The 19481-nt window shown below is 47.2% G+C and overlaps 1 long non-coding RNA gene across 1 annotated transcript in view; it reads left to right on the forward strand.

Moving 5' to 3' along the window:
* The first annotated feature begins 468 nt into the window (after window positions 1–468).
* Window positions 469–19481, forward strand: part of LOC139357460 (uncharacterized) — a 29206-nt gene continuing 10193 nt past the window's right edge. Inside the window, exon 1 of the long non-coding RNA XR_011610610.1 lies at window positions 469–8420. This is a non-coding gene — a long non-coding RNA (uncharacterized lncRNA). The remainder of the gene's footprint in view (window positions 8421–19481) is intronic.

Below are 19481 nucleotides of genomic sequence, written 5' to 3' on the forward strand. Positions count from 1 at the left end.
CTCACCTAGGGAGCCCAAGAAAGGAGGGTGGCTGGCTCTTCATTCTTCGGGTCTTCATTCTTCCTTGTGTGTTAGGTCCCCTGTCTTAGACACTGGAGATGGGACAGTGAGCCAATCAGATGCAGGTCCTGCCCTCATGGAATTTATGGTCTAAGGGAGATACAGCTTAACTGATCATAAGAATAAATGTAAAATTATATGGCCAGATGGTTTTCTTTTTTGAAATATTAATCTTTCTTCCTTCTCTGGCATTTCCTCTTTCTTTATAGGGCAGTTGGACTCAGGAAATTCACTGCTGCAGGGTAGGGATGACTCAGTGGAAGTCAGTAGTCAGTTCTTGCCTTTTGAGTGTTAAAACTGAAGCTTGAATGTGTGTGTAGGGGTAGGGGGTGGAGGTGGTGGTGGGTGGTGGAGGATGGAAAAAATTAGGTAAAAACCCAAAGATCTGGAAGGTGCAGGTTGATTTCCTGGGCTGGGGGAAGGCAGGGTGATGGGGAGGGGTTGGGCTATTTCTGGTTGGGCTTTGAAGATGGGCCATGTGCCTGCCCGGATCCTTCTCTGCCCCTCATTCAAGGAGGTCTAGAGGACCTGGGAACAGAGAAGACTTGTGTCACCATCCCCAGGGTAAAGCTCAGGGCAGGGGAAGGGCCCCAGCATTCCCTGAGCCAGTGGAGCACAGACTCCATGGTGTTTTGGAGCAGAGTCTTAAGGCAGCCTTGAGTCTCCTGGGGCCAGGACAGCTCTGCTACCCACCAGCTGAGGCTCACCCAAAGACATCATGGTGGGGTAGGTGGGTCCATGCCTGGACCTACCAGGTGGGCTGCACACCTTTTCTTCTGGGGAGGAAAATGTTCCTCTGAGTTTCACTTTTTAAAAAATCTTGATAAAAGCATATTGGCCACTGTGGCTCTTCCAGCTCAGCAGCACCTGGCATTGTTTTCTGACCACTTGACATGCCGTGAGCTGCCACACACTCCTCTTAGCTGTCCATGCTTGCCCAGTGAAAAAGGCGCCTCTGTGCAGAGCCTGAAGGTCAAGTATGGGAGGCAGAATGAAAGAACCACAAGCTCGACCCTCAGCCACTAGGTCTCCCACGGTCCCTGGAACTACTGCGGGGCTGGGCCACTGTTTGGGGGTCAGGCTTCCAGATGCAGAGAGCACTGGAGTGGGAGTCAGAGCATGAATAAGCCTGGCTATGCTCCTGAACTGGCCATGTGACCTGAGACAAGTCCCACCATCTCCGAGCCTGTTTCTTCATTGACAAAAGAGGGACAAAATCAGTGTGGTCAATGAGATAAAGAATTGGAAAGATCGGCCGGGCGCGGTGGCTCAAGTCTGTAATCCCAGCACTTTGGGAGGCCGAGACGGGCGGATCACGAGGTCAGGAGATCGAGACCATCCTGGCTAACACAGTGAAACCCCGTCTCTACTAAAAAATACAAAAAAACTAGCCGGGCGAGGTGGCGGGCGCCTGTAGTCCCAGCTACTCAGGAGGCTGAGGCAGGAGAACGGTGTGAACCCGGGAGGCGGAGCTTGCAGTGAGCTGAGATCCAGCCACTGCACTCCAGCCTGGGCGACAGAGCAAGACTCCGTCTCAAAAAAAAAAAAAAAAAAAAAAAAAGAATTGGAAAGATCAAGTCTTGTCATAATAAAAGTAGATTTGCTGAGTACCGTGCCCTGAGCCAGGCACTGTGTCAAGAGGTGGCTCAGGTGAATCTCATTGATTCTTCCCCACACGCCTGTGAGGTGGGACGTGGACATTATTGTTACCCCATTACATAGAAGGGGAAACTGAGGCACAGAGAGCTCAAAGAAGCTGCTGAAGATCATAGTATTTCACAAGCTGGTATTCAAAGCCAGGCTGGCAGAGCCCACACCCAGACCCCTTCTATAGCACACAGCACTTTTGGAGATGCCCTGGTAGGATGGGGCAGGAAGGGACTCTGAGGCCATATCATCCACTAATCATACAGAGAAGGAAACTGAGCCTCAGAGAAGGGAATGAACTTAAGATCTCAAGCAGCCTAGATACCACATTGATATATGTATGAATAAAATGTGAAACACTACAAGTTCCTTTTGGACAAATACATGTGAATCCACAAAAAGGACTTTCTGAAGATGTCCAAACTTGCCCACATGGGATACTCTAATTTTGAAAAGTGCAGGTCTTGGGCAAGGCTGTGATGAGGACAGAGGAATGTGCAGGGGACCTTTGAGGACCACTCAGCACTGCTCAGAGCAGAAGGATCTAAACAGGACCGCTGCCTCCTTCACCAGCCTGGATTTGACTCCCAGCTTTGTCCAGAGAGGGAAGTGGTCCTGAAGAAACAGTCAGAGGTGAGCACTGGGATGTATGATGCAGGGTGCTCACTGTAACACTGTTTCCAAGAATGAAAAGTCTGGAGAAACCTAAATGTCCAACAAAAAGGGATTGGTTAAAAACGCCATTGTAGTTTTGTTGGGTTCTAGAATATAAGACAACCGTTAAGAATGGCTTTATAGAATAAGTGGCTAAAGGCATATGGAATGTGTTCCCAGTTGTATTTGTCTGTTCTCACACTGCTAATAAAGGCATACCTGAGACTGGGTAATTTATAAAGAAAAAGAGGTGTAACGAACTCACAGTTCCTCATGGATGGGGAGACCTCACAATCATGGCAGAAGGTGAAGGAGGAGCAAAGCCACCTCTTACACGGTGGCGGGCAAGAGAGCATGTGCAGGGGAACTACCCTTTGAAAAACCATCAGATCTCATGAGACTTATTCACTATCATGAGATAGTAAGAACAGCATGAGAACAGCATGGGAAAACCTGCCCGCATGATTCAGTTACCCCCCAATGGGTCCCTCCTGCAATACATGGGGATTATTACAATTCAAGATGAGATTTGGGAGGGGACACAGAGCTACACCATAATGCCAGTATAAAGTTAAGAATAAAGTTGGTTACAACATAAAGTGGGCCATTGGATTTCAGTTTTGTAAGAAGAAAAAAAAAGTGGTATATACATGGGTTGTGATTTATTTCTGCATTGTGTTTTCTGGAGTTTCCAAGTTTCTGAAACATATGGCTCTTGTCATCAGATCACCCTCCCATTCTGTTATTAATGCTTTTCAGTAAGACAGGGAGGGGGCTCTCTGTCCCTGCAGGGCTTGGAGCGCCTGGCTGGCCACCTGCCAGGGAGGTAGGGAGGCTACTCTCACAATACGTGGAGGAAAGGTATGTTCATTCCCCTTCCTGGGAACTCCGAACCCTCAGCCTGTCTCAGTCAGGAATATTTTCCCAGTCTAGGGGCTGAGCCCCAGCCCAGCCCAGCTTCTATGTGCCAGGACCAGGAAACAGAATCATTGCCCACATTCCCCGGGGAACTTGTGTCCTTGAGGCGCCCACTGACAGCCTGGCTTATTTATTCGTTCATTCAACAAAAATCTCCTGAGCACCTACTATGTGCTTGCCACTGTTTCAGGTGCTGAGAATACAGTAGTCAATAAAGTAGCAGCAGTGTTGTCCTTGTGGTGCCTGTATTCTTATGATACAGACAATGAACAATTGAATACATATATAATATAATGTCAAGTGGTAAAAAGAACCATAAGTAAAAAGGAAAGCCAAAAAAGATAGAGAAGGATAAGTGGGTGACAATTTGGGGTGGGCTGGTCAGGGAAGACTTCTGTGAGGAGTGGCGGTACTGAGCAGCTAATTGAACATTGACAGGGTGCCAGCCATGTGGACACCAGGACAGAGAGTTCCAGGTCAAGGGAGTAGAAAGTGCAGAGGTCCTGGGGCAGCAGTGTGATGGATGTCTAAGGACCAGCCAGGGGAGACAGTGAAGCTAGAAGACATGGCTCAGAATGTGATTACACGAGTGTGGAGGGAGAGGGGAGAAGATCAAAGACACTGGTTTTTGTTCTGAGTGAGGTGGGAGCCTCCAGAGGTCTTTCGGCAGAGGAGTGATGAGGCCTGATGTCTGTTTAGCAAGATAGCCCTGGCTGGGCGGAGCAGGGAGAAAGCTGCTGTACCCCCCCAGGGGATCAATGATGGCAGCTGGACACTGACTTGCCCTATGGGCCTGCAGCCCTCAGGTCATCTCCCAGCTGTCCATCTCCTGAAGGCTGGGAGACCTGTGAGGCTTGGGCTCACCCTCTGATGTAGTTTGGCTCCGTGTCCTCACCCAAATCGCATGTTGAATTGTAATGCCAAATGTTGGGGGAGGGACCTGGTGGGAGGTGAATGGGTCATGGTGAGGATTTCCCCCTTACTCTTCTCGTGATAGTGAGTGAGTTCTCATGAGATCTGGTTGTTTGAACATGTGTAGCACATCCTCCTTCACTCTCTCTCCTGCTCTGCTATGGTAAGATGTGCTTGTTTCCTCTTTGCCCTCCACCAGGATTGTAAGTTTCCTGGGGCCTCCCAGCCATACTTCCTGTATAGCCTGCAGAAAAGCAAGCCAATTAAACCTCTTTTCTTCATAAGTTACTCAGTCTCAGGTAGTTCTTTATAGTAGTGTGGGAATGGACTAATACACTCTCCCTGGGGGAAGAGGCTGAGTGAGATCTGGGGTGATGGGGGGAAGTTGGGCCATAAGGTCAAGGCTACATCCAGAGCCTTCACTGGTCAAGGCTGCAGCTAGGGCGCTCCACTGCTCTTTCCCATCAGCTGCTAAGATAAACTCTCTCCCTGGAGAGGGAAAAGGATGTCAGGAGGGATGCCAGACACACAGATTGCTTCATTTGTCCAACAAATACTTATTGAGGATTTACTACATGGGAACAGCTGTGAACAAGAGAGATCGAACTCCCTGTCCCCACAGAGCTCCCCCTGGAGTGGAAGGAGAAACACTAAACAAATGAATGAGTGAAAGATATAGTTGGCCAGGTGATGGTGAGTGTTATGGAGAAAACTAAGGCACAAGGTTAGGACTGTAAGCACCCCTGCCCCAGATACTCATCTTGTTTTCCTGTTTCATTTTTCTTGTTTTTCTTGCCCTTCTGTTATTCTATATCAATTTTCTCATTATGTTTAGAGTTTACTTTCTGTCCCTGCCCCCACTGCTAGTTCACTGCTGTCTCCCCAGATTCCACAACAGCATATGGTAATGGTAATTGCTCAAGATGTAGTTTTTGAATGAGTCATGCCTAGGGAGGGTGGGAGTTGGGGAGCATCTCCCCTCATGGAGCCCTCCTACTCTAAGATCAGCAGCTTCAGTCCAGCAAGGGGACAAGAGAGGATCCTTTTCATGCTCTATACAGTAACTGAGATTGGATGTTGGCAGTTGGGTGGAATGGCACAGCCTGAAAAATACCGTGTACATTGGCCATGGAGCCTACCAGGTGAGTCCTCCTGCAATGCTCAAGCTAGAGGGACACAGCCTGCCCCCAGAATCAAGGACAAAGGCTTTTCATGAAGCACAGAGTCTGAGCCAGCATTATAGGCCATAGACCTTCTAGGCCAACAGTTCTTATACTGCTTCAGAGAGTGAGGGGTTGTCTTAGACCATTTTATGTTGCCATAATGGAATATCTGAGACTGGGTGATTTATAACAAATGGAAATTTATTTGGCTCATGGTTCTAGAGGCTGGGAAGTCCAAGTTCAAGGTGACTGCATCTGGTGAGGACCTTCTCTTGCTGTGCCAAGGCAGAAGGTGGAAGGGCAAGAGGGCATGCTTGTATGAGAGAGGAAGGGGACAAAAACCATCCTTTGTATCAGGAGCCCACTCCCGTGATAACTAGCCCACATCTGTGACAGTGCTATGTGATATGGTTTGTATCTGTGTCCCTGTCCAAATCTCATGTCAGATTGTAATCCCCAGTGTTGAAGGTGGAGCCTGGTGGGAGGTGATTGGATCATGGGGATGGTTTCTCGTAAATGGTTTAGCATTATTCCTTTGGTACTGTCCTTGTGATAAAGAGTGAGTTCTTGTGAGATCTGGTTGTTTAAAAGTGTGTATCACCCCCACCTGCTCCTACTTCTACCATGTGAGACACTTTGCTCCCCTTTTGCCTTCCACCATGATTGTAAGTTTTCTGAAGCCTCGCCAGAAGCTGAGGAGATGCCAGAATCATGCTTGCTGTACAGCCTGCAGAACTGTGAGCCAATGAAGCCAATTTTCTTTATAAATTACATTCTGAGGTATTTTTTCTAGCAATGCGAGGACAGGCTAGTACAGCATTCATCTATTCACCTGTTAAAGGTCCCACCTATCAAAACCGTTGCATTGGGGATTAAGTTTCCAACACGTGAACTTTGGGGGAAACACTGAAACCACAGCATAGGGGAAGGTGCCTTGGCACTCACTCCCCCATATTTCCCCCCATGTAATATGACTACTTCATTCATATTTAAAAATCTATGATTGGGAACTCATGATGATAGGCTGAGAGAGACCCTAAGTCTTTTCTGGGTCTTGCTCTGGAAACTCCTCAGTGCTCTACAGAGATTCTGGCCCCAGCTGTGGGACTAAAAGTCAGGTGGGAGTGTGGGCTGGGGGCCTCAGGAGTAAGTATGGAGTTAGGATCACAGATCAACAAATAGGTCTAGAATCATAAGGTATGGAGGCTTTGTACAACTGTGTCTTATGATCTAAGGCAGGGTTTCCCCAAAACAGAGAAATAGAGGTGTTTTGTGGTTAAACTCCAAGTAAAACACAATTAAAATGTTTTATTTCCTATGGGACTTCTTAGGACCTTTATATGTTAATGAAAATTGTGACTCTAAGAGGAACCAATGCAGTACTTCCCAAACTCTTGTCCATGGAGTTTGGGGTCCTCCTTTATCATGGAGGATCTTGAAGGATTGGGATTCTTCTGAATACTCTGAGAAATTCTGGTCTGTGTTGTTACCTGTGTAAGAGGCTCCCCTTTCTTCCCGAACCCTCCTTTGCTTCATCTTCTTTCTCTGCTAATTCATCTTGTATAATACAAACACCTCATTAAGTCACAGAAACACACTTGGGTTTCTTTTATGAACATTGAGAGCTATTGAGCTGTGCAGTGTCACAAGGAAACCAGACCTTATCAGACACTCAGGGCTCCAGTACTGAGTGAATCTTCAGTACTCGAGGTTGCCCCAGCACCAAACCTTCCTTGCGTCAGCCAGGCCCGTCTCCTTACTAGTCCATAAAAGCTGTGAGCATGCCTGCCTCTGAGCTTTTGCTTTGGAATATCTCTTTTTTCTCATCTTTGGCCACTTCCTTCAGGTAGTCTTCCCTGACTATCTCAGCATTGCTTCAGAAGCCCCAGAGGGTGGTTTCAGAAAAAGACAGAAGGTGAGTGATATGGTTTGGTTGTGTCCCCACCCAAATCTCATCTTGAACTGTAGCTCTCATAATCTCCAAGTATCTTGGGAGGGACCCGGTGGAAGGCAAGTGGGGGCAAGTTTTTCCCATGTTGTTCTCGTGATAGTGAATAAGTCTCATGAGATCTGATGGTTTTATAAAGGGCAGTTCCCCTGCACACACTCTCTTGCCTGCTGCCATGTAAAATGTGCCTTTGCTCCTCCTTTGCCTTTCACCATGATTGTGAGGCCTCCCCAGCCATGTGGAACTGCGAGTCCATTAAACCTGTTTTTCTTTATAAATTACCCAGTCTTAGGTATTTCTTCATAGCAGTATGAATATGGACTAATACAGTGAGAAACTCTAAGTGTTATTTAGAAATGACTGTAAAGCCAACCTGTATGCTATCTTGGAGGCTGTAACTATAGGCATGCAAAAAGAACAAATTGTCAAGAACTGAAAGGGAGATCCAACTATCTCAGAAAGACTGACACTGGGGCCCTTCGTCCTTATCAAAATAACCCCTATAGCACTTGCATTACACGCAATCTCAGGATGCCTGATGAAGGCTTGTCCCTGACTAATTCAATTGTTCTTTTTAATGTTTTATTGTTGAAAATTTCAAACATATACAAAATAGAGAGTATTAGAATGATACCCCCTGCAGCTTTTACCCAGCTTCAACAAGTATCAATCTTGTTTCGTTTCTATACTCACCCACCACACCATATTGTTTTTGAAGCATACCCTGTGTACCGTATATTCTATCCATGTTTATCTCAGTACACTTTTATACTGTTTTTACATAACCATAATACAAGTATCTCACTAAAAATTAACAATAAGTCCTTAATATGATCAAATGTCCAGTGACTGTTCGCATTTCCAGTTGCTTTATTTTATTTATTTTATAAATTTTTTAAATTTATAAATGTCTTAATTTTATTTATTTTTTAAATTTGTTTGAATTGGGATCCAAATGAGGTTGGTTGATGTGTCTTTTTCAATCTGTAATCCCTATTTCTCTCTTTTAAAAATTTTATTTGTTGAAGAAACCGGATGCTTGACCTGTTTTCCCACAGTGTGGACTTTACTGATTGCATCCCCATGGTGGCTTCACTCCTCTGTCTTCTGTGTTTCCTGTAAGTCGACAATTTGTTATTGAGGCTTGATCACATTCAGGGTTGGCTTTTTCAGTCATATGACCTCACAGCGCTGTGCGTTTCCATCAGGAGGCACATCATGCTTGTTGTCTCCAGCTGGGGGATGTCAGCAGATGTGGATGCTCACAGCTTAGATCCATTAATCCATTAGGGGTTGCAAAATGTTGAGGTTCCAATTCTATCATCCCTTCCTCATTTATTAGCTGGAATACTTCTAAAAGGAGAAACGTCCCCTCATCTGCAATTTTGGTACCCAGTAGTACAGTTTGTATAGGAAAGATGGGAAAAATGCTTGATTCTTTCTCTTTATTTACCAACTAATTACCTTTTAATGGCATGATGCTGACAGTTAATACGTAGAGCACTTACAGATCACCAAATGTTCTTATCAACACTATCTCATTTAATTAATTAATACCACACAACAACCCTGTGTGGTAGACACAACAGATGGTGTTATTTTTAAATCCTTTTTTTTCAGAAGACAGAACTGAGGTCCAGAGAAGGTAAGCAACTTGTTCAAGCTCGGAAAGCTACCAGAACAATCATTGCTAACTTACAGGGAGCCTTAACTCTGAGCCAGATGCTGTTCTCTAAATGTGAATTAACTCACTTCTTAAACAACTGTAAGAGACAGGCAGGGACAGTCTCTGTCCCCACTTTATAGGTAAGAAAGTCTGAGGCCAAGAGAGCCTCAAATTGCTTGAGGTCACATAATAATACCAGAGATTTCCCTTTACTGAGCCCTTACTGTGTGCCAAATGCCTTGCTAGGGACCTAAACATAATACAGCACTCTGCTATCTGTTGTGTGTTGGGTTCTTGCCACATGTCAGGTGTATGTCTCTTCATAGCAACCTTACGTTAACCCCGTGTTACAGATAAGGAAGCTGATGGCCAGAGTGGTTGGGTCACAGTCCCAAGGTCACAGGGTTTGTATGGAACTGTGTTGGATTCCAAGCTAGTTCTCTTCTGCATTACACGTCTCCAGCCCATGGGCCAGGACTTGAGCCTAGACTTTCTGACCGGAGTCTGTGCCCCCTCCTCGTCCCCTCCCCAGAACCCCCAGAGTGTCTGATCTAGAGGAGGAAACTTTTCCTGTGGGTGATCAGCTGCCTCCAGGCTCGTTCACCCTCCTGTAACCAACCTCTGCTGTGCTTGGCCTTAATTGACAAGGGGAGACCAGGGTGACAAGAAAAGGGGAGAAACCTCATTATGTGGCAACGGAATTAGCGGTTTTAGTGACTCCACATATCCCCAGATGTAGCTGGGTCGGCCTTTAATTGCTGTTCACCACTTTTCTCCCAGAATTGGATTATTAAGCCCATTCAGCAGCACAACGTATTGAAAGGACTGAGGACCTCTTGGCCTAGCAGGGAGGGGCAGGAAGGGCCCTGCCAGCCTAGGAGGGAGGGCCCTGCCTGGGCCAAGAGGCCCACCTTTGTCTGGGGCCACGCTTGGTGCCCATCAGACATCATGACAAGGTCCTAAATCACGATGGCCTCAATAATCCTAGTGACCTGGGGCCGAGGATGCCGCTGCAGCCTAGCATGAACAGTCATAAATGCGAGTCTGACAAGGGATGCTCTCCCTCCTAATGAGATGCTGTGGCCTGCTTCCTTCACGGAGAGAGGCCCACGGAGATGGGGGAGAGGGCAGGAGGAGGAAAAACAAGAATCCAATTAAACCCTCAATTCGAGCAGAGCAAATGAATTTGACTTTAGGTGATCAAGAGGGAGAAAACTTCTAATTAGACACATGGCAATCCTGGGGCTGAGCACGCTTGTGACCCGCCCTCATGCCCGCCCCCGTCACTTTTTAGATAAATGTTAAGGATTAGAATGAGATGTAATTAAAATCCGTCAATCCCATACACTTGCTGTTGATGGGGGTGGATGACTGCTTGCTCACCTGCCCTTTGCTTGGTCATAAGCTCCCGCCCCCTCCTAGCTCCTGTGTTCTGATTGGCCCTCGCCGCCAGCCAATCCCCTGTGAGCAGGAGGAAGATTCGGGCCGGAGGGGCAGCCCTGGGGCGCACCCTTTTTCAAAGGCCAAGAGAGGGGTTGGAGAGCAGGGCTTTGATCTGGCCGAGGCACATCTGCCAGAGGTTGCACACTGGAAGCGCTTGGACAAAGGCTGGCCCATGGATGAGTTAAAAACAACTGAAATGCATTTATGGCACTGCAAGATCTGGATATTTCATATAAATATTTGGATTTTCTAGTTTCTTTTGAAAAATCAAAAATCACATATTGCGCCTGCATTCCCACAGAGTAACAGCTGGCTCTGGTCGAATAGTGGCTGACCGTTTAGACAAGACGCGGGTACCCCAGGTCATTACATCTCCTATCTGGCCTGATTCACTCATCTGTTGGCCTTTCAGAGGGCAGGTCACCCGTGTGCTCAAGCCGCAGGATTGCCCTGTGAATAATTAGAAGTTGTTTCCCTGTTGGCATTTCAATTTTGCAAGCTCTGATCTAGGTCTTCAATCTCTAGGCGAAGGGAGGTGCCCAAAGGTCCACTTCGAGCTCCTCTTCCGACCCCAACTCACACACATTTGCGCATGCAGAACCCTCTTCCGGGAAAGTCCTTCCTCCTGTAGAGTTGTGAGTATCCTCCAAGGCTTCATGCAGTGCCACCTCATCCGGGAAGAATTTCCCATCTCCCTGGCAGGAATTTTGCCCTCCCTGCTCTGGCTTCTTGGATACTCAGTGTCCCCGCTATATAGCACCTCTCTGGTGTGTGATGGTGAAGCCACCTGCCCTCGGGAGCCGTAAGCTAAGAGCAGGGGCCAGGTCTAATTTGCTCTGCCTCCCTTCACGTGCTCAGCACAGGGCCTGGCCCAGGGTGGACACCCCGTGAATGTGAATTGAAGAGCACTGAACACACGCCAGGGTAGGACCAGCCTGGGCACACGTGGCAGCGACCAGGGCCATCTATGCCTCTTTCCCAGGCCCTCTTCCCACCTGTTTGCCTCCCTTTTGCCCTCCCTTCTCAGGCCCCAGGCTTGCTGGCTGGAGATTATTTACAGAAAGGTGTTTGGGAATGAACATGTCACCACAGCCAGAGGATTCATCCTGCAGTGGACAAAGAGAAGCAATACGTAACTCAACAGAAAGATGTTCTCATGCTGGAATATCAAGCACGTAACAGCAGATAGATCCACAGGAAGATGCCTTGTGAAAGCATGGCCTACCAAGGGACTCGTGGGCTATTCAGGGACTTATACAGCCCATGATTTGTGTTATGGTCAATTGACTTCCCTCACTTGGCCGTGACCCAATGTCACAGGGCAAGTCACCTGACCTATCTGAGCTTCAGTGTTCTTGTATGAAAAATGGTGATAATAATACCTTCAGCACATTTCTTAAAAAGTTAAACATAAACTTTCCTCATGATCCAGCATTCTACTCCTAGACGTCTATCAAAAAGAAATGAAAACATGCACCCACACAAAAATTTGCACACACAAGTCTTTGTAGCAGCTTTGTTCATTTTATTAGGCCATTCTTGTATTGCTATAAAGAAATACCTGAGACTGGGTAATTTATAAAGAAAAGAGGTTTCACTGAATGATGGTTCTGTAGGCTGTACAGGAAGCATGGCCGCATCTGTTTCTGGGGAGGCCTCAGGGAGCTTTTACTCATGGAGGAAAGTGACACAGGAGCAGGCACTTTATCTGGTGAAATCAGGCACAAGAGTGTGGTGGGGGATGCCACACACTTTTAAATGACTAGGTCTCACTCATTATCACAAAGAGCACCAAATCATGAGGGATCCACCACCATCACCCAAAACCTCCTACCAGGCTCACCTCCAGCACTGGGAATTACAATTCAACATGAGATTTGGGTGGGGACAAATATCCAAACTATATCATTCATAACAACCCCAAATTGAAAACAGCATAAATGTACATCTACTTGTGAATAGATAAACAAAATGTGATATAACCATGAGATGGGATACTATTCAGCCATAAAAAGAAATGAATGACTGATGCGCACTAGAACGCAGATGGGCCTCAAAAGCATTAAGAAGCCAGACACAAAAGACCACATATTATAGATTCAATTTCTATATGACAGAGGCAAAAATTAGATTAGTGGCTTCCTGGGGGCAGGCATGGGGTGGGAACAGGAATTGACATAAATGGGCAAGAAGGAATCTTATTGGGGTGATGAAATATTCTAAAACTGATTGATGATGATAATTGAACAACTTGGTAAATTTACTAAAAATAATTGCATTGTAAACTGGAAGTGGGTAGATTTTTATGAAATTGAAATATTGCCCTATAAAGTTGTAAAAAAGTACCTTATTGGCCAGGCACAGTGGCACATGCCTGTAATCCCAGCACTTTGGGAGGCTGAGGAGGGTGGATCACTTGAGGCCAGGAGTTCGAGACCAGCCTGGCCAACATGGTGAAATCCCTGTCTCTACTAAAATACAAAAATTAGCCAGGCATGGTGGCACATGCCTGTAATCCCAGCTACTCAGGAGGTTGAGGCAGGAGAATTGCTTGAAGCCGGGAGGCAGAGGTTTCAGTGAGCCGAGATCATGCCACTGCACTCCAGGCTGGGCGACAGAGTGAGACCCTGTCTCAAATAAATAAATAAATAAACAAGCAAGCAAACAAACATTAAAAATAAATAAATAAAGCACCTTCTTCACAGGGCGATGGCCAGACTCAAAGGAGATGACACCCAGGCCATCTGGTTCAGTCCTTAGTGGATTCTGGGTGCTTCACAAATGTCAATCTCAATCCCACTGTCCTCGGCCCAGCACAGTTTCAATGACTGGGGCAAAACACTTTGTGATTTCTGCTTTTGTCTGAGGCATTGCCTTAGGGACACCATTTGAAGCCATAGGCCTCACCCTTCCAGGCTCCATTTGCCACCCGTCTCCTCACTCTTGCCTCTCCAAGGCCTCTGCACCTGTCTCTTCTTGTAACCTTCTCCATCCCACACTTACTACCTGTTTTCCCAAAGCCAAACTCTATCCAGCTTGATTAAAGATACTTTCCATAAACAATTGTCATATTTCAGACAAGACTTGGGCAGACAAGCATGAATGGTATACGACAATGTTCAAACTCCCTTCTTCAATGGGCTGCCCAAATCAGAAAGCCACTATAAGACTGGATCAGGTCTTCATTTGACACTGTGAACAGGGAAAATTTAGAGTGAGGGTTGACATTTCACATTTAACATGTTGTTTAACAATATTTCACGAACCAACTCTGACTTTCGGTAAGTGAAAGAAAATGGCAGAATTTATCCAAAGATCCTCAATGTAGAAATGAAACCACTGCTTCTTTAAGGGATGCCATCTTGGTGGCATCCCTGGAAAGTCCAGGTTGCCTGAACCACTGGTAACCAGTGACTGGGGGTCAGATCCCAACAGGGGTCTGGGTTTATGGGAGTTAAGTCTATGCTAAAGATGGAAATGGAGAAGATGACATAAAAACGAATTGTAGTTTTTCCACACAACAAGGCTTTTGTGCCAAGGTGGCTATGTGCGTCAAAGTCAGGGAATCCCTCCTCCCGGGAGCCCAGAGGAAGTCTCCTAAAACTAGAAGAGAAAGATGCTTTCTCATTGGTCCAGCTTCGGAGACATTCTATTAGTGACATGGGCTCTGTTCCCCCCAGAACAACAGGGAAGCGTTCTGAGTGCTGACAACATAGCTTAAAAAAAAGGTAAAACAAAATTCTGCATTTTTATAAAACTTGATAAAAAATAATATTTCAAACTGTGCAGTCACCAGAGGTACACAGTTACCCCAAATGCGCATACTCCACTTGGCAGCCCCAGCGCCTTCAGCTTTCTGTGCCTGCTCTGTTTCGGCAGCTGCATTTTCTGCAGGACAATTCCCCTCCTTGCCGGCATCAGCTTCTCCCATCTTCTCTTTGGGTCCCTTCTCTCCCTTCTTGGTAGGGTCCTTTTTAGGCCTGGGCTCTGGCTTGGAGGAGCAGGTTTAGCAGACAACCTTGCAGATCTTCTCTGTGGTTTGTCCTCCCCTTGGTTTCATCTGCCTCAGCATCTCCTTCAGCCTTCCATTGGGCTTGGTGGTGATGGAGGCGGGGATGCAGGGATGTGCAGGCTTTGGTGGGCTCGAGAGTCATTCCCACCTCTTCTTCACACTGCTCCCTACCTCTTTCCTAAACCATATGATGACCTGGGGCCAGGTCTCCTCCTTCCCGCAGGGTTCTGCTTCTTCCTCATTTCCCACACAAGCCTCAGGCTGCTCTTTGAGGCTTCCTGCACTCACAAACATTTGCTGGTGGAGAAAGCTGGAGCCATCACCTACAGGCTCTGCCGTTGGTCTCCTTCCTCCCTCTGCCTTCACTTCCTTCTGCTCCATCTTAATATGACTTTCCATGTTCTACCTCGGCACCTTGGCCTGCGCCATCTCCCTGATGCAGACCTCACCCTCCTCTCAGCACCCACACCAGGGACTCCCATGCAAGGGAGGAGGGGGGAACTTAGGAGTTTAGACCCAGCTGGTTCTAGACCTGGCTCTACTGCTTAGAGGCCAAGACACCTCAGTTTCCTTGTATGTGAGATGGGAGTGTTATCGATGTGTAACACACAGAGCTGGGCAGTGTCCCTCTTGCTCACAAGATTTGAAGTCCATGAGGGCAGGGATCATGAGCCAGACACCACCCCTCCATGCTCCAGCGTGTAACATCCTTGGGACCTAAAACAGAGCCTGGCACAGGGGTATGTCCCAGCGCGAGTCTGTTTTTGAACGAATGAATGAATGAATGAATGAATGAATGAGTAAAGTCTGGATTGGCTTTTTTTCTAGTGCCTGGTCTGTGTTTTGTAAATGCCCCTCCCTCTTCCTGCTGGCCTGGTTTTGACAAGCATTTCTTGGGTGCTCAGCATGTGCTGGACGTTGGATATGGGGTTTCACTTGTAGGAGCAGATGAATAGAGTCATGCATTCATGCATTTCTCCAGCTCGTGCTTCCTGGGGTCCTACTTTGTGCCAGGCAATGTTCCAGTGCTGGGGTCATAGCAGAGAGTAGGACAGACATCCCTGCCTTCATGGGCTGTTTCCTAGTGAGAGGAGAAAATGACAAACCATCCCTGTAATATTAATTAAGCAGACTATCCAGTGTGTTTGCTGGCAATGAGTGTTAGAAAATCAAGCAGGGAAGCGGGTGATGGTGACAATTTTGAAGAAGGTGTCAGAGTAGGTCTCAGGGAGATGAAATTGGAAAAGATGCTGGGGGTGGGTGGAGCCATGTTAACATCTGGGGAAGGAGCCTTTCAGGCAGAGGGAAGAGCAGGTGCATAGGCGCTGTGACAGGAGCTTGCCTGGCTTGTCTTGGCTGTAGGTAGTCAGGAAGGTAACACTAGGGAGGTGACAGAGGCCAGGTTAGGATTTGAGCCTTTGTTCTGGTGGAGGGGAAGCCATTGGGGGATTTGAAACAGTGGAGGGAAGTGACCAGACCTATGTTTTCAAAGGATTCCCTTGGCTGTTGTGCTGAAAACAGATGGTAGTCATAACAGCAGCCAACATTTACCAAGGGTTTATCCTGTTCCAGGCACAGCTCCAAGCCCTTTAGACAGTTCAACTCACTGAATCTTCACAACAGCACCGTGAGTTGGGTACTACAATCCCCATTTTCAAAAAGTGGATAGGGAAGACTCAGAAAAACAATTTTCCCAAGTTCATACAGCCTGTACATGACAGAGCTGGGGTTTGAACACAGACAGCAGTCCAGGCCAGGCACCCATGTGCTTACCATTACTCTGCACTGCCTCTTGCATGGGGAAAAATGGGGCTGTGAATTCAGACAGACATGAGTGCAAAGCCTCACTCCATTTGATAGCTGTGTGGCCTTGGGCGAGTTACTTAACTTCTCCGTGTTCTAGTCTCCTTATCTCTACACTGAGATAATAATAACATCTGTAGAGGTTGCCAAGGTGAGACAAGGTCAAGGGTAAAATTCTATGTGTGGCAGGGTGGAAGTCAACACATGGTAGCTTTTCCTTATGAGCTGAGGGCTTGGCTGCTCAGCCTGCCCACCGCCGTCTATCCCTCCTGTCCCCAGCAAGGGATGACATTGACCTTTAAATACAGTGCGTTTACAAGGACTGTAGGACCTTGGCCCAGTCCCTTCCTTTTTCTGGGCCTCAGTTGTCCCTTCTGGAAAGAGGAAGGGCCCACGTGGTGCTGGCGTGGTTCTCTCCCAACTCTGCAGTGCCACGGTTGTGCCTAGTAACCTTTGCCTACCCCTCCCTACTCCACATGCCCCAATCCGTGCAGCTCTACCCCAGGGCCCCAAGAAGTACAGCAACCTGACAAGGAATAAAGACCTGACTGAGCCCTAGCTCCTCACTTAAGGCCCTGCTGCTGGGGAGGCAGCCAGGCCTCCTTATGGCCAGAGACATTGAAACCCTTTGCACGTAGGGGCTCCATGGTGAGAGCTGACTGCGTGGTCAGGAGCTGCGCTGCCCCAGCCTGCCCAAGACCCAAGGGGCCCAAAGCAGATGGCTTCTCTCAGAGTCTAATTATCCACCTGCCCAGAGCCCCAGACAGGCCCTTACTGCGACAGTCATCATCTGTCTTCCTTGGCCTGGAAAGGGAGCAGAGGAGAGAAGGAGGGCAGCTGGCGAGCTAGCCCACTGAGAGGGAGGCCAGTGTGGGCTGGGGGATGTTCCAGAAACCCGCCCCAAGGAACGTGCTTGTATTTGGGAGAATGTGCCCCGTTCTGGAGTCAGGGGCTGCTCTGGAGTCCTGGCTCTGCAGCTTCCCAAACAGGTAACTCAAACGCTTTGGGCCTCTCTTTTGCTGTCTCTTTTGGTGTCATGTCGATCTGTTACTTTTGGGTTGGGGGTGGCTCTCAGAAAAAAGCCTGGGGTGTGGCTGATGGGAGAGGTCAACCACTGCTTGAGCAGATCCTTCTGTCATGGCACGGGTCATGCTGGCTTATGATCATGGTTTCCAAGCCCGTCTTCCACTAGCCTGGGCACCCCAGAGGGCCAGACCTATGTCTGGTTGCATCTAGTGTCCCCGGTGCCCTGCACTAAATATGGTATATAGCTGAAGCCTAATAGTTGGGTGCTAAATGAATAAATAATGGCAAAAGTTTGCCACTGAGTATTTTTTTCCTCTCCTTTCAGTTGCAGTCAGGGATACTCCTTGGCGAAATTGAGATGAATGAAGTTTGTTTCTGAGCCCTTGCCACTTTACTTTCCATGTCCTTCTCTCTCCTCATTTGGTATTGTCTGTCCTCCTCTATCATCAGGTGGCTGTCAGGGAGAAAATGATCTGTGTGTCTAATTTATACTAAAGTGAAAATGACTGATATCACTATCAGTCATTCTTTACATTTCTGTAATGGACATTTCTGTAATGGACAATTCCTAATCCAAAGGGATGAAACTTACTGACCCAACTGCAGGCAGTCCTGTACCTCTTTCTAAGGCCTCATCTCCTCATGTGTTTTTGCTCCTCCCCCTCTCCCCGTCTTGTGAATTTCTGGTTCTACCACATCACATACCTCAGCCGGTCATCAGGGTAAGATAGATTGAAACCTCCAATGACAGGAATTACAAGTGATGGGGAGTTCACTGCCTTTAACGCAGCCCATTCTATTGCTCTGACTGATGCTGAAACTTCTGCCCATTAGCCCGTTTCACCCTTTTCTGCCTTCTGGAGCCAGAGTCAAATGCAGTAACCTTGTCCCCTTTCATATCATAACTCTTAAATAAAGGTCTTTGTGTTCCCTAAATAAAGACCTCTAGACTTGCTACTTCCCATGTACAGAATGTACTTTCCTCCCCCTGAGCCTTTGCTCTTTCTCACATCTCTGTGCCCTCTCCCTTCAAGGTCGCTTTCCAGTCTGAGGTTATATCTTGCTGCTGGTTTATTTGTAGAACAAATATGATGAACAGCACCCCAAGCCCAGTGGATTTGTGGTGGTTCTCAAAAATTCCCTGGGGATGGGTTTGGAGAGTGGTGTCTGTATTAACTAAATTATAACAGCCAATGTCCAGTGAGAGATCTCTATGTGCCTCCCACGCACTGTTAGAAGGAGTTTTTCAGATATTACCTAATAGAGTCCTCCCAGCGATGCCAGGAAGTGGGCTTTTTCATCATCCCCACTTATAGATGGAAAAACTGAGGCACAGGGACATTTTGTAATGTTCCCAAGGTCCAATAGCTAAAAGTAATGGAGGATTTAAATCCAGGTCTTCAAAGTTTATAGACCATACTCTGACTACCAGGATCTGCTAAATGTGTGATGCTGCCACCACTGCCTGCCTGCACACACACACACACACACACACACACTCTCTCTCTCTCTCTCTCTCTCTCTCACACACACACACATACACTCTCTCTCTCTCTCACACACACACACACACACACACTCTCTCTCTCTCTCACACACACACACACACTCTCTCTCTCTCACACACACACACACTCTCTCTTTCACACACACACACACACACACACACACACACACTCTCATGTACATACGTAGCGGTCATTCTCCTCCTTGTTACAGTGGATCAAGCAGTAGCAGGAGACCTGGCTTCAAAGTGTTTATTCTGTAAGAACCAACTACCTGTGACTTTTGCACACACGACCTGGACCCATACTCTGTGCTTAGCCCCAGCCTTGTCTCTTAGCTCCAAATGTCTGTCTCACCTTTACTTGACTGGTCAATTCCTATTCATCCTTTAAGACTCAGCTCAGATGTCAGCTTTTTCAAGAAGCCTCCCTAATGCCTGCTTCTCTGTGAGCTGCCTCAGAGCCCTGCTATCACCCGTCCTGAAGGCATCTATCACGGTGTCTCAAAAATAAGCTCCTCAAGAGCGGGGGGCCATTTCTTATTCTCTTTAGTTCCCCAGGACCTAGGACAGGGGTTGACATACAGTAGGTGCTCAATAAATGCTTGTTGAATTTAACTGAACCCGTTAGCCATGGAACAACTTGAATATCTCTGATCTTCCAAGCCTTTGTTTTCCCATCTGTAAATCACAAATAATAATAGCTGCCCTATTTTATTCTGCAG

This window comes from Macaca nemestrina, chromosome 12 (genome assembly GCF_043159975.1).
Source record: "Macaca nemestrina isolate mMacNem1 chromosome 12, mMacNem.hap1, whole genome shotgun sequence".
In the NCBI taxonomy this organism is placed as follows: domain Eukaryota; kingdom Metazoa; phylum Chordata; class Mammalia; order Primates; family Cercopithecidae; genus Macaca; species Macaca nemestrina.